The sequence below is a fragment of the Pseudopodoces humilis genome, chromosome 15 (assembly GCF_049639895.1).
Source record: "Pseudopodoces humilis isolate 2021_Gansu_Grassland_sample_001 chromosome 15, ASM4963989v1, whole genome shotgun sequence".
Taxonomy (NCBI): domain Eukaryota; kingdom Metazoa; phylum Chordata; class Aves; order Passeriformes; family Paridae; genus Pseudopodoces; species Pseudopodoces humilis.
In genome coordinates, this window is record NC_142214.1 from 9,978,697 (window position 1) to 9,992,943 (window position 14,247).

At 45.3% G+C, this 14,247-nt stretch overlaps 1 protein-coding gene across 4 annotated transcripts in view; it reads left to right on the top strand.

Moving 5' to 3' along the window:
* The first annotated feature begins 7,660 nt into the window (after positions 1-7,660).
* The window catches only part of STAG2 (STAG2 cohesin complex component), a 76,582-nt gene continuing 69,995 nt past the window's right edge, over positions 7,661-14,247 (top strand). For 3 of the 4 annotated variants that reach the window (XM_014258761.2, XM_088062484.1, XM_014258762.2), the window contains exon 1: positions 7,661-7,861. The gene's annotated coding sequence lies outside the window, so the exon portion shown is untranslated. Of the gene's footprint in view, positions 7,862-9,011; positions 9,138-14,247 lie in introns of those variants that run through there. The other variant, XM_005530009.3, reaches the window with a different exon arrangement.

A 14,247-nucleotide genomic window follows, 5' to 3' on the forward strand; every position in this document is an offset into this window, starting at 1 on the left:
TTTTCAAAGTGTTGCTGTTAATCAGCATGGGTTTCAAAGCAACCTTTTTTATTTGTTTTTATTGTAATTAACAGAAATGTAAATACAAGGGGTGGCTGGAATTGAATTATAACTGGGTAGGAGGTTAATGCAGGCAGTTGAATATGGTGTTCATGTGAAACCAAGCTGAAGTGATGTTCTCTAGGATGGAGCATTACCAGGAGCAGTGACCTTTGCTGCTGTGGTCTTCAGCACAGAAGAGAATCTGCTCCGCCTTAAAAGGTGTGCAAGTTCAGGTACCTGGTGTGTGAAGGTCAGCTTTTCATAGAGTAAAGGAGGAGCTGGAGGTTTTTCTGGCTTTTGCAGTGTTTTTCTGTGGCAGTGAGGATTTGAACAGGGAGCTGTTACTTGGCATTCTTTGTTATGTTGTGCGTGACTGACTGCTGTCAGCAAGGCCAGATGCCAGAGAGGGCTGCAGAGTTGCTTTCAGTGCTGCCACCAAGGCTTCTCCATGTTGGTCTTGTGCAGAGCAGCTGGATTGGCCTCAGTTCTTGAATGTGGCTTGTGAAGGGTGCTGGTCCCCTTCTCCATAGGGTCAGATGGGAAGACCACCTTAATTCTTCATGGCACTGAAGTAAGAGTGAATACTCTCCCTCTTAACAGTTTTTTGTGTGGTTTACATGCATTAAGTTTTACTGAGTAGCTTGAAAACTTGATCAAGAAAATCTTTCCTCCCCCCAGCTCCTGCCATGAATCACACTGATTCAGGTTGTTGAAAGTACCTTCTCATCTTGGCAAATGCCATTGTGTCATGTGACTGTGTCATGTCACTTAAAGAGCTCTACTGATACTGCTGTACAGCAATTAATGTGCTGTAATTATAATGTGGCTTTGTGTGAGAAGGCAAATGGCCTGTGATAAACAACCTGTGTTGAAATTCAGATTTTATCTTTATAATTTTTTCTTAACCATGAATTCCTATTAAGCAATAGTGACAACATTACAGTAAAACTGCAAGTGTTAACTCGGAGAACATAGCTCTGTGACTAATTTACCAAGAAACTTGCTCTTTCCTAGGACTGGAAAGAAGATTATTAATTCATATTAATTTATGAATGATTTGGATAAACAAAAACCCATGAAAAATCTGGGACAAAATGTTATTAATTATATTGTGAGTCCATAATATTTAAAGCGGATCAAAAACTACTTGGTTGCTTTTAGATAATTACTAATTTACAGGTTTATAGCCTGGATAGCTACTGTGTTGGCTGAGATAAATTGTGTGATAAGTAATAATTGCTGAAAATGTATTGGAAAGATACAGGAATTAGTTTTGGTCTCAGATTGAAAAATGGTGCTTACTGTCAAAAAATTAAAAACACATTTGCAGAGTCCCACTGTGAAAATACCTAGAACAATCATTACAATAATTGTTGAAAAGCTGGGTTTAGTATAAATGTGTATGGTCACCTTCAAATTTTAAAGAGTGAATTAATAGAACCTTCCAAGATTACCAAGACAGCATTTAAATTTATTAAGGTTATATCTTTTTGATTTTATATAGTTAGATCTTGCCATTGACATGAAACTATTGACACAATTTCTCTTACGTAACTTAATTTTGCAGTGTATGAGAGTCATCACTTAAGCCAAATAGTTAATCTTCTGAATACAAGCTTTTCAAGAGTGGATGTCAAGCCACTGGCATGTCTTCCTTTTTACTCCTGTGTTACAAAGAGAAGCTTCTGAGTCCAGGACTGACTTTACCTCCCTGTCCTGTGTAATAGACCCATGTGATGTTACTGGAGTCGGTATGGGAGCTCTGTCTGCTGGGCCACCAGAAAAGTAACTGCTGCTTCAAATGGGTGTTGTGCAAAATAGATGTACCAAAAACATCAATTTGGCATCTGCATCACAATTTAGGACTTCTGTAACTTTGTCAGCAGTTGCTTTCTTAAAAGGCCTAATTGGCAATTGCAAGTTTCTTTTAGGAAGACCCATGTTCTAGGTTGGAAGCTTCACTTCTGCTAGGCCCACAGCTGGAACCAGAGGTACAGGGAGAAGTCGGGACTCCCTGGGGGAGTGAGAGTGGGAATTGTGTTCTCAATGTCTATGGTGAGCACCCCAGGTGTGCCCTGTGTCACAGAGGGGAAAACACTTCATTCACAGCTGCTGGCAGAGGCTTTGCAGGACTGCTACTGTCACACTAAAGAAAGTTGCAGTCTAAAAGAAGTATTTTTATCTTAATGGTTTTGAACATCTGTGCAACCCACCAACATGTCATAAACTGTTGTATTCCTTGCTACTTGTTATGCATTGTGCTATTTACAAAAACCTTTAATCTCAGCTAATGACATGATCACACTTTGCTTTGCTTCCACCACCCACTGTGTCAAGAGTTGAGGCAGCAAAAAAGGCCTTGAGCCCCAGACACAACTGTCAGTAGGGGAGTGACTTGTGAGAAACAGAGTCTGGAAGAAACCTTGAAGTTGGTTGATGGTGAAAACTAAACCAAAGGAAACTCATGTTAGGGACAGACATATAGAGGACCTTGGGAATGTGGTAGGTCAGTCCCAGAAAACTGTACAAGTTTATCTGAAGGAGTTATCTGTTCCTTGACCTTATCTGTTAGTAACAACCCTCTGTTTCCTAGACTTCCCCTTTAACTCCCTAAGTTCCAGCCTTAGTAGTCTGTGGGGAAAAGACCAAAGTACATCATCCAAATCTTATGTTTGCCTGCACATACAGAGAAATGCTGTCCCATATATTTGATAGAGGATTTTCTTCAGAGATTAAACACAAAAGTGTTTGCCTTTGTTCATAATTGTTTTGCTCTATGATCCTGGGGAGAGGTTAAGCTGAATAATGTAATTTCTGTCTCAGTTCCACTCTAATTTCACCTAACCAAGCCAACCTCCTTTCTCCCTTTTTTAGGCAACCACTGGCTCCATGTCAGAGTCTCAAGGGGGCTGGAGCCCCACGAACTCTGATCAGCTGAGAACTCTTTTGTGTTCCTGATGGGTTAGGTGCTCTACACATCCAGAGTATGATGTAGTTTCACTGTGTTTTAGCTGTTGCTCAGCTAAAGCTGTTTGCCTTGCTTGGCACCAAGTTGTGCTATTTGGCCTGCTTGACTTTATTTCAGTTCTTGGCAGCTTCTCACCCCAGCCCTTTTTCTGTTGCACACTCTGTTCTTTGCTGCCTTTAAGCGGACCCTACCACTTACCTGGCTTACCCAGTTTGAAACATGTTTCTCTGGTTCCTGTTCTTCCTCCTCAGACTTTGTCACTGATGCTGTTATAGTGCCTGACTCATAAAATGGACCTTGATTCATGGTCCCTCTGCCTGGCCATAGCTACAGGACACAAAAATGTCTTGCCTGTGTCTTCCAAAACTTCTCTACATTGGGAAACAGGAGCACATTGTGTCCTGAATCCAAGAGAGGTGGCCTGATTGGTAACACTTGTTCCTGTACCTAGGGTGAAGTGATGCCTCAATTGAAAGTGACTCATCCTGACTGCAGCCAGGAGAAAGAAGGGCTTTTCATTATTTCCTACCAAAAACTGGTGTGGCCTTTACACAGTTTGCTGATGGAACTTTAGAACCTGGCTAAGGGATTTTTATCTCAAAGAATGAGACATAGAAAGAGTACCTCATTCAAACAGGGGAATGAGCATGGACCTTTGGGTAACAAGAGGCACAGAGGAGTAAAGCTCCTGCTCATAATACAATTAGCAGGAAGGCATCTGAGACTTACTAGGATTCTGTTAATTTTTAGAGCTGATAATGAAGGGGAGTTAAAACTTCCTTCCTTTGTAGTGGTATGGGACAAACTGTGATTCTGTGCTCCTTCACAGAAGTAGCAGGCAGAAACTTACTGAATCTAAGAAAATTCAGACATGAGTTCTGGAAAGATCTAGCGAGAAATAGGGGCATACAAGGGAGACTTTACATAAATGGAAAAAGGAAGAAATTATTCACAGAGCAGGGAAAGACCTAAAGAGCTACTGATGTGCAATCTCTCTCCTGCAAATTATGGGAAAGTAACCCATTTTTTGGTCTTTATTTTTGTTTCTTATGTAATAGCTCATCTTCAAAAGGATTTAGAGCAGATTTCCCTGGAGTGACTAAGCCAGATTCAAAAATCTGAGAAAAAAAATTTGATTGGGAAGACTGCTTTTTCCCTCTGTACCCATCTCAACAGACAAAAGTATGGTCATGGCTTATTCAATACAGGCCATCACAGCTACCACCTCACCTTTAGACGAATTCAGTATACAAATTCTGGTTTCTTTTTCCAATTCTCTAAAGAAAAGTCTATAAATAAATAAATGATTGGTGGTGGTGGTGTGTTGGTGTTGGGTTTTTTTGGTTGTTGGTTTTTTGGTGTATTTTTTCTTTGTTTTTGTTTTGTTTGGTTTTGTTTGTTTTTTATTTTATTTTGGTTTTGTTGTTTGTTTCTGATTGGTTGTTTTGTTTTGTTTGTTTGTTTTTATAATAATACAAATGAGGAAATCTAACTGCAGAGGGGGTTCCTATTATTCAGGAAAAAGAAAAAGAAGCATGAAGAGAAAAGGAAGCAGCATGAGCGTGAATCTCCTGCCTGGGAAAATGAATCAGCCATCTGGCAGCTTGATTTTATTCTGATCTTCTCTAGTGGTGAATCTCTGGCCATTAATTCAGACACAGAATTGGTATCTGCCCTCTCCTTGCTCAGTTTCCTGTGTGTGACTGATCATGAAGGTCTCTTTGGATCAAGCATAATAACAGTGCCTGTAAAGTCTTTGTTAAATCCTCTCTAAATTGGGCTCAATATCAGAAATGGTAGAATTTGAAGAACCTAAAGAGTAGCTTTTTTGAGAAAGACAGTCCTGTGAAATACTTTCTCCTAGTTTTTCACAGAACTTTTTTTATCAGATATAAATCCTTTCTAGACAGGTCAGAATTGAAAATATCTCCACTTCTTTACAATGCTTAGATAGCACTTATTTTTCTTTTACATTTCTCATTGTATTGGAAAGGATGCTAGTGTGCTAAAACTATACAGAAACTTCAGGATGGTCTTTGGTTTTTTCCCAAAGTCTGAAACAATGGTAGAAGGCCACTCTGAAACTGGTAGCTTAGAAAGGAGTGGTGTGCTTGCAGAGGAACTGCTTTCATCATCTTCCCTCTTGTACCAACTGGAAGGCTCAGTCCCAGAAGCATGATCTCTTAATGAGGAAAATAAAGGATTTAGGCTCTTCAGAGAGCCAGTTTGGCCCCCTTAAAGGTGAGGAATCCTCACAGGGCTCAGTTGACTTAAGAAATTCTTGTCTTCTGGTCACTGGAGCAGAGCAGAAACTTTCCTGGCCTAACCGCAGAGCTCAGCACCTTCAGCTGTGCTGACTGAAGTGCTCCTGCAGTTGTACTGGAACAGCTCAGAGAAATGATCTGGGTTGGGGGGGCAGGAATCAAAACGGTCCCTTAGAAAACAAATGTCCCTCCCCCCTTCTCTGATGAGGCAACAGTTTTGCTAAGACAGGGTTGAGCAAACAGCTGAATGGAACAACTGCGAGGGAGGAAATTGAACTGGAGAGTGTAAAATCCTCTTAGGCAGGCTCTGTGACTAGGGGTTTGTAATGTGCTGCTGCACCTGGAGTCTGGTCTCTAGAGCTTTGTCACAAGCCAAAAAAAGCAAATTCTGTTGTGTGAGTCAGGACACCCAGAAGTGTTATGGATCTGGGCTTCCAAGGCCTGAGTCAGCTTTGGAAATGGGCTGAACTCTCTGCCATGGTATTGTCAGTGCTTGTACACACATTCCTTCAAAGCCACACCTTAAAAACTATGTAATGTTTTCTTCACATTAGGTAAGAACATTTACCTAAAACCTCTCAGCTGTGAGCTCAAGTGTGAAGTACAGTGTTTTTGGAATAAAATTAAATACATGTACTGCACATGTATTTCATGCACAGCTGACTGGAGCTGCCTTGTGTTGTGCTCCTGCCAGCTCCTGAAGTAAACTGCTATAATCTTGCAAAGTTTTGGATTGGAGTTGTAATATGAATTATCCCTATTGTGTCTCAAGCAGAAGACACATTACTGGAATTCAGTGTGCAGGAAAAATGTAGTTTATTTCTATGGAAAGATTGTCTATTTGGCAGCTGTCAGAAGTTGACTTTGTATGGGAAAGGCACAAATAGATCCAGCTCTTTTCCATCTATTCCTAAGTGTCGTTTTATAATGCTATAAATAATTTTTAAGGCTTACATTAAGTTTGGTGGTTTTTTTTTAAATACACAATTCTTTTACAATTATCAGATAGTATAAGATTAACATTAAAGATCATCATCAGCATCTGTAGCTGTAATTGAAACTGTGAACATAATTGTATGACTGGGCATTCAGGATGCTAAAATGTTACCTATAAGACAGTCTTTCTGCTTATTTTCTTGTTAATTTCCCCTGAACTTGACTGAAAGTGCAAAACTATTCTGAAATGTGAATTCAAGCTACAGAATATAAATTATTTTTGTAAGCCTGTCTCATGTACTGACAGATTGTATCTAGAATTCCTAAGTGTCATCAACTTGTTACACTATTTTTTTGGGTTTTTTGGTGGGGTTTTTTTTTGTCGTTTTTTTTTTAATTTAAAATACTCCTAATCATGGTTTCCATTTTAAGTGTTATTTTTTCTGCGGGATGCCTCATCTTAGTTTTGAAAAGACTGGAACTGCTGGATACTCTTAAGTAGCCTGTCTTAGTTAAGCAGGTGAGCAGAGTAACTCAGCTTAGCGACTGCTTAGTTATGCTAACGCTGTCCCCAAAATTTTAAGTAGATAAACAGAAGAGGGTGATTAGAGACTAATTACCAGGACAAAACTATTATTGTGCTGACTGATCTAAATACAATCTTGCGTGGAACTATTCAGCAAGAGCGATGTACTTAACATTACACGATAAAGTGAAAAATACCCAGGTGTCACATATTGTGTATCTGGTTACCTTAGGAATTCTGTTCTGCTTATATGGGCCGCTTTAGGTTCATATAATCCTCATGGCAAGGACAAAAAGGGAATCCACAAATCCTCATTTAACTAGGAACACACTGGGCGATGGGCAAAAGCAGAAAGCGTCCCTGGAGAACGCTCCCGACCACGCGAGCTGCCATCGGTGCCAGCAGACATTGCTTCTGTGCGCGTCCTGCAGTTCCCAAGATAAGGCACCCTGCAACCGTGCGGGCAACCGTGCGCTTATCTCCTAAGCCACGGGCTCCTTCGCGCACGACTTCGCTTCCTGGCGGCGGAACGTAGGGAGCGAGGGCGGCCCTGCGGCGCGGGGCACTTCAGTAAGGCCCAATTTCGCCTCGGTCGGACGATTATAACTAATTACTGCAAGGGTGCAACGGCAAAGAGCCCCAGGCCTGCGTGCGGTCGGGCGCGTCCCTCGGGCTGGCCCCGCGTCCGAGCTGCCGCTCCTTTTTAGGCCGTGCCGCGGCCCCGCTCTCGATCCGATCCCGGGCCCGCCCCACGGCAGCTGCGCGCCCGCCCCGCGCGCGGCCCCGCGCATGCGCCGCACCTTGTTTACCCCGCTCAGCTCGGCGCCGCCGCGGCCGGCCGGCAGGTGTCGCCCCACGCCCAGGAGAGTGGGCCCCGCTGGGCGGCCGCCAGGTGGCGCCTGCGCCCTCCATTCGCCCGCGAGCCGCCGAGCAGCGAACACCCCAAACAATCCCCAGCGCCGCCGCCAAATTAAATAACCCCGACCCGCCCGCGCCCCGCGCCCCCTTCGCGCCCACAGCCCGGCACCGACCGGGACGGGCGCGCAGCCGGCGAGTCGCGCCGGGGATACGGGAGCGGAGCTGCGCGCCAGGGCCTCCTCGCTGCCTACGCCGACACTGGGCAAGGTAAGTTAGAAAATGGCGGCGAAGCTTCTGGAAGTTTGGCTGGGGGATACGGGATCGCGGTGCGCGGCGGCGATGAGAGGCCGGGCCGGGGCCCGCGTCCCCCGGGCCAGCGCGGGGCGCCAGGCCGGCTGGCCGCGGGGACTGCGCGCAGCCAAGATGGAGGACGGCGGGGCCGAGCCGCGAAAACACTCCAGCCCCCCGCTTCCCCACCCCCCGTTCCCTGCGCGCCGTGGCGGGGAGGGGGGAGGCGAGCCGAGCGCGAGTGAGAGAGGGCGCCGAAAGCGGCCCCCCTGCCCGCCCCGGCCCCCTTCCTCCTCCCCAGAGCCGGTCGCGGGCAGGCCGGGCCCGGCGCTCGGCGAGCTAAAATGGAGAACCGCCTTCTCCTCCTCCTCCTCCTCCCCCCTTCTGCCGAGCCGAGCAGGGGCTGCCGGCAAGATGGAGGACTCGGGCATTGTGTGCGTGGGGTGTGTGTGCGGGCGAGCCGGGTCGGGCCGCTCGGGTGGGCAAGCGAGGGGAATTGGGTCGGGGCCCGAGCCGTGCTCTGGGAGAGCGCTGGGACGCGCAGAGAAAATGGTGGGGCGGCTACCGGTGCCTCGGGGTCGAATGTCAGGGGGGGCCGCGGGCAGGGGACTCGCACCCCTGACACCACTGGCCACAGCTCCTTTTCCCCTGCTCCCCGCTGCCCAGCAGCCGAGTTCTTTCTTCCAGCCCGCTCCCGGTGGGTTCCCCTCGCAGGGTAGTGCCGAGGGATCGGGGTTTGTCTCCTCAGTTTTTCCTCCGAGAGCTGGGGCAACTCTGGCCGCCCTTCCCCATGATTACATAGGAGGGCTGGCGGGAGGGGGGCTCCTTCGGCCCAAGTGAGGACGTAGGAACTGACCTGCACCTTCCCCACCGCCTCCCTTCGCTGCCCCCCGCCCCGGCGCGTAGCTCGGGGAAGGCCTCTGTGGGTCAAGTTTTCCCCTCCGAGTGACTTTGGCTGAGCTCCTCGGCGGCTGTCCGCTAAGAGGAAGAGTTGTGGCAGTTTCCGTTCGGCTTCCTTTATTTTTTTTGTAAAGAAAGGGCGCCTGCCAACTTGTGCCGGGGACGCCCGATGCCGGGAGCCGCGTGTTGCTGGAACCCCGTTGGGCTCTCGCCGGCCCCGGTGGGGGAGGGGGACAGGAGGAGGAGGAAGGAGAATGCTTCTTACTGGGGGGTTTTGGCGCCACTTTTGTTTTAGATAGTGTTCCTCTGCCCCCTCCTCCTCGGCACGCACTGAACTGAGCTGAACCCTGCCCAGGTAGGAAACGAGAGCTTTCCTGGTGTTTCTCTTTTCTGGGCGGTTTTCTCTACACGGATTTTTTTATTTTTTAAATTTTTTTTAAAAGATTTTTATATATATAACTATGTACATATATAGGTGTTGCTGCGGTTAGGGACGGAGGATTGAGCGGCCGCAGATGGCTGGGCTAGGAGGCCCTGTTTTCCGGGAATTCCTCTCCCTGCCCGAGCGCATCCCTGGTGCTGGGCGTGCTGGCCTTGGGGGCCCGCACCGCTGGGCTCCCGGGCGCGCTGCCTCCATGCCTTCCTCTGTTCTGGTAGCATTGGGTATAATCCGTCTGCCCCGTGGAAATCCGGGACCCACCGACCTCAATTTTTTTTTTTCCTTTTTTTTTCCCCCCCTTGCCCCCGAGAGCTGGCGCGGAAGCGATCGGGCCCCTCTTTCGGTGCTTTTGTTGTATTTATATTTTTTTATTGTACTGCCTGGGCCCAGCTCTGCTTTCTTGTGTTCCCATGGGATGCGGCGTTAGGAGGTGACACAAAGTTTCGGTTACCTCCTAGTCCGATGTTCTAGTTACTGAGGGCGAGTGGGTGGTTGGTTGTTCGGTTTGGTGTTGTTTTTTGTTTGTTTGGGATTTTTTCCGTTTGTTTTATTTTTTAATTACTTTTTGGCAGCCCGGGTAGCGCTGCTGCCCCCTCCCCCTCCGCGCTCGAAAGCTCTCCCTTCCCGTGCGCTCCCCGAGCCACACCCTGGCGTGTCCGGTCTCCGAGGCGCCTCAGCCGCCGGTGTGACCCTGCGTTTTCGCTGCGCGCCCCGGGGCCGACGCCCGGCGCGGGTTGCGGGGGGGGCCGTGCCGGCGCGGTCCGGGCGGGCGGGCGGTTGCCGAAGTGCGTCACGGCGGCCCCGCCGGGCCTGCTCGCCGCGCCTCGGGCCGCGCCCGCCGCCCATTGGCCACCGCCGCGCGGGAGGCGGTCTCTTCCTCCGAGCCCGGCCGGGCCCCTCCGCTCGGCTCGGGGCGAGCGCTGCTCGGGCTCCGCTCGGCATCCCGCTTGCACGTCTCGCGGGGCTGCTGGAAGGGAACCGGAGGAAAATGCCTTTTGGATCGCTTCTCTGGAAGCCGTTGCACGACCGCTTTTATCTGTTTTGTTGAATCGTGTTTTAAATGACCAAGAATGAGAGTTCCTACAGCGAGGTGTTCACCAACCATAAGTCTCCCTGTGAACTCTTGGCAGTTCCGTCTCGATTTGTGATTATTTCTTTCTCGTTTGTAGTGTTTGGCTATTCGAAACAACTTTTTCCGTTTTTCATAGTCTCTTTTCCTTGAATCAATAATCTATTTATTATTTCTGCAATATTTATCTCGTATTGAACTCTCACAAGACTTATCCTTGTACAGGCTGGCTGATTGTATGTAGAGAAATAAATACCATGAGTGATTATGCAATTGACCATCATTAATCTCTGTCATCTTGGTATCACTTGTTCATTATCCTCAACTCATAATTTTGTGGATTTGTCTTCCTGATGATCAGTCACAAACTCAATACCACAGATCTGGTATAGGGCTCTTTATTGGGTAAACACAGTTTGTGTTCTTTTATGGTATAATAACAATTTCATTACTAAATGAAACATGGTGTAAGAGCTGCCTTGCTTTTAGCATAAACATGAATATTTTTGCTACTGAAAGCCCTGGAGGTGAACAGGCTGGAATTCCCACACTGTTCTGATTAATCAAAGACTAAAAAAATTCGAAGTTATACAGAGGAGAAAAATATTAATTGAATCCCATCTCTGACAGATAGATCTTGCTCTGTAACTCATAGGGCTCATGTTGGTCATTCTTGACAAAAACAGTGACATTTTATGGTGTTGTCTACAGGTGGGCTTTGTGCAACCTGTGAGACAAACCCCTGAATTTCTGTTGCTGTTGTTTGTATTAAGGTAGCTGTGGTAAACTTAAGGATGGCTGTTGTATAAGCTTAAATTCAACCAACCAAAAAACCCACAAGCATGGAACTAGGTGATAGGAGAGACTTTAATTTTTCTGTGATACTTTTAGCATTCAGATAACTTCCAAGTTATGTACTTGGGCCAGAGGTATGCTCTTGTAGCTTTTTCATGCACTTACAGTTTCAGGGAGATAATGCTGAATAAAGTCAATAAGCAAAGTAAGGATTTGTTAAACCTGTATTTAATAAGTGAAGTTAAAATTTATGTACAGCTCTCATCTTTTAGATATAAGGTCTTGATGTTTTGCAAATGAAAACTGAAATTAATTTGAGTTGGTTCAAATCAAGGATTCTGTGATATTTGAATATATTTCTAAAAAATTTGGTTTTGTGAAATGACAAGAAATTGCTAGTTCATAGATTATTAAAATACTTAGTTTAAAAATGTATTATGTTACTTGAATAGCATTCGTTTTATAGATTGGAATATTCAGTTAGCTGGTTGGTAATTTAAATCAAATTCCACAAATATATCATATTTGAACTTTACATGTTCAAGTCTTTCAATGTTTGGAGTGAAATAATTTCCACTTGGAAGGAGTGTAAATATAATTGTCAGTTAAATACTGTCTAGGTTTGTTTTGTCTTAGTATAACTTACCAATAGCAACTAAATTATATAAAAAAAAGTAATGTAGATAGCTTTTCTTGAATATTACATGCTACTGCAGTCTCCTGTAGAAAATAGGTGCAGCAAACAAACCACTTGAAAGTTCCTGCTCTTGGTGGTGGGAGCAACTGTGTTAGACGTAGTTGTCATGAAATGATGTTGGCACATCAAGGCTTTGTGAACTTTTTAAAATTAGATTGCTCTTTTGTTTGCCGTTTTCATTTGTGGTCTTACTGTCTCAGTTGTTTTGCTGCAGGCAAATATTTTAGGAGCTTTTCTGAAACTTGTGTGTCACTAAGAAAAGATTGTATGTTTTACAGAAACCTGAAGTACTTCGCTTGCTTATTTTCACCAAATGAATCCCAGAAAATAAGCAAGTATTTCTGCTTGTTACTTGTGCTTGTTGGTTGTGGAATTCTGTGTTTTGTCAGATGAGACAAGGTTTTTGACTCAGTGTGATCTCTGCCTACAGTGGCCATTTCTTCTCTGACTAAATTGAAAACTCAGAATATTGTAGGTGTGAATTTCCAAATGGTTCTCTTGGGTTTTGGTGGTGGATGTTGTTTTGTGTTTGTTTGTTTTCCTCTTTTTTTCTTTTTTTGATGTAATTAAGAAAACATACTGGAAACAGGAATATGTTGTCTATTTGGTCTCTGTCAGCGAGATGTGAGAATTTCCAAGAGCTTCATCTGGTTGAGTACTTGTTTTGTCATGGAAAGAAGTGATTGATAGCAGCCATCAGCATACCAGTTTAATACTCTTAAATAAAAGCTTTGCTCTCTCGGTATCATTTAAAACATATTCTGAAAACTTCATCTTATATGAGGATCATTGAGACAGAAGAAGAGAGTGATAATTTAGTCCTTGGGAAACAGAGGTGAGCAGGGAATTGGAGTTTTAGGTTGGAAAAAAAAAGCTTGCACACAGCAAATATATGGAGGAATAGAAATAACTCTTTTTCATGTGCATCACAGAAACGTAAATGGTGACATCGCCTGTAGCCGTGGTTTAGATTAAATACCATCCAGCGTTTTAGATGAACTCCTCTTTTAAACTCAAAGGCTAAGTAAAAATGGGAATTCTTCGAAGTCCCATAGTTCCCGGGTCATTGGCACCGGCAGTCCTGCGGTGTGGGCTGTTCTGGGCCTCCTGCTTCCTGACCCTCCTGTCCTATAGACTCAGAGGTGGAGCGGAACGGGGCTGCAGGCACGTGGAACGCCCTGGTTAGGTGCGTGGGGCCGCTCCCGGCAGGACGGAGCGCGGGGCGTGCCGAGCCCCCGGCGGCTGCGCAGCGACCGCCCCCGGTCCCCAGGGGGCGCCCCGGCGGCGGGGCCGCGGCTGCGCGGCCGGAGGAGCCTGCTGAGGGATGGGGCGCGGGGAAGTGGCGGGGTGTGTCTTCGGTCGCCTTGGCAGTGTCACATCTGCGGAACTGCAGCTCTTAGGCGAGCATCTGTTCGGTCTAAAAGACTCATTTGGAGAGTAAACCAGTTAAGCACTTCCATTCAGTGAACAGATTTCGTGTTTGAAGATTAGCACAGTGAGTTTTTACGTTAGGAAAAAAAAATTAGCTTTCAAAGAGTTCTGCATTTGTGGTTTTAAGGGTAAGTCTTAGGATCTGATGTGATTTTTGACAAGGTCGGGTATTTACTTAAGTGTGCTATAGCAAAACTCATTTTGAGAGTAAAAGGTTAAAATTTAAATTTTAATCCTATGTTGTTTTAACTAGAATTTATTTTCCTAAAGTATTCTCATCTTGAAGTTCATAAAAATCTGGTAAAGTTAGAAATTAATTTTTTGTGAGAATAAATACAAAGTAAGGGAAATCTCTGAAGGTGACCTTCATTTAGATCATCACAGACAATTGTAGGACTGGTGCTGGTTTGTTGAAGTTGGGAAGCTTGTCTTGAGAAAGATGTTTCAGTCTTTGAGTGTATCAACACATAAACTATACTATTTTTCTCTTGATCCTGTCAGTTTGATGGGTGAAATCACTGAGACTAGACCAGAATCCTAGATTTGATGGGTTATGCCATTCCATTATTTCACAAATATTCAGTCAATTTTTAGTATCTCTGTATTTTCCAAGTTTTCCACTGTTTAATTGTCCTAGATCTATGAGATCTTGGGTAGAGAAGAGGGAAAGGGAAATATTCTTTCACAAACATTTCCTGAGATCTGGCACCCAATTTTGGAGATAGCAGTGTGGGAAAATTTGATCCCTCGGGGTACCCCTGTGGCTTTCATATGGCAGCTGGCTTTTCCTAGCTTTTACTGGCTACAGATTTGCATGGTGGAGCCCAGGACTAGTCTGCATTTAAACTTCTTTATGCCAGTTTGAGTCAGAAATGAAGGACATACAGGACTATATTTGTGTTCAGCTTGCTTTTGTCTTATCGCGGCTTCAGAGGGAAAAATAAGTTAGTTGTCTGATAGCTGCTTTGTCCAGGTATATACTTAATTGTTGTCTATTCTGCACATTTTTTTTGATTGTGTAGTTAGCTGTGATT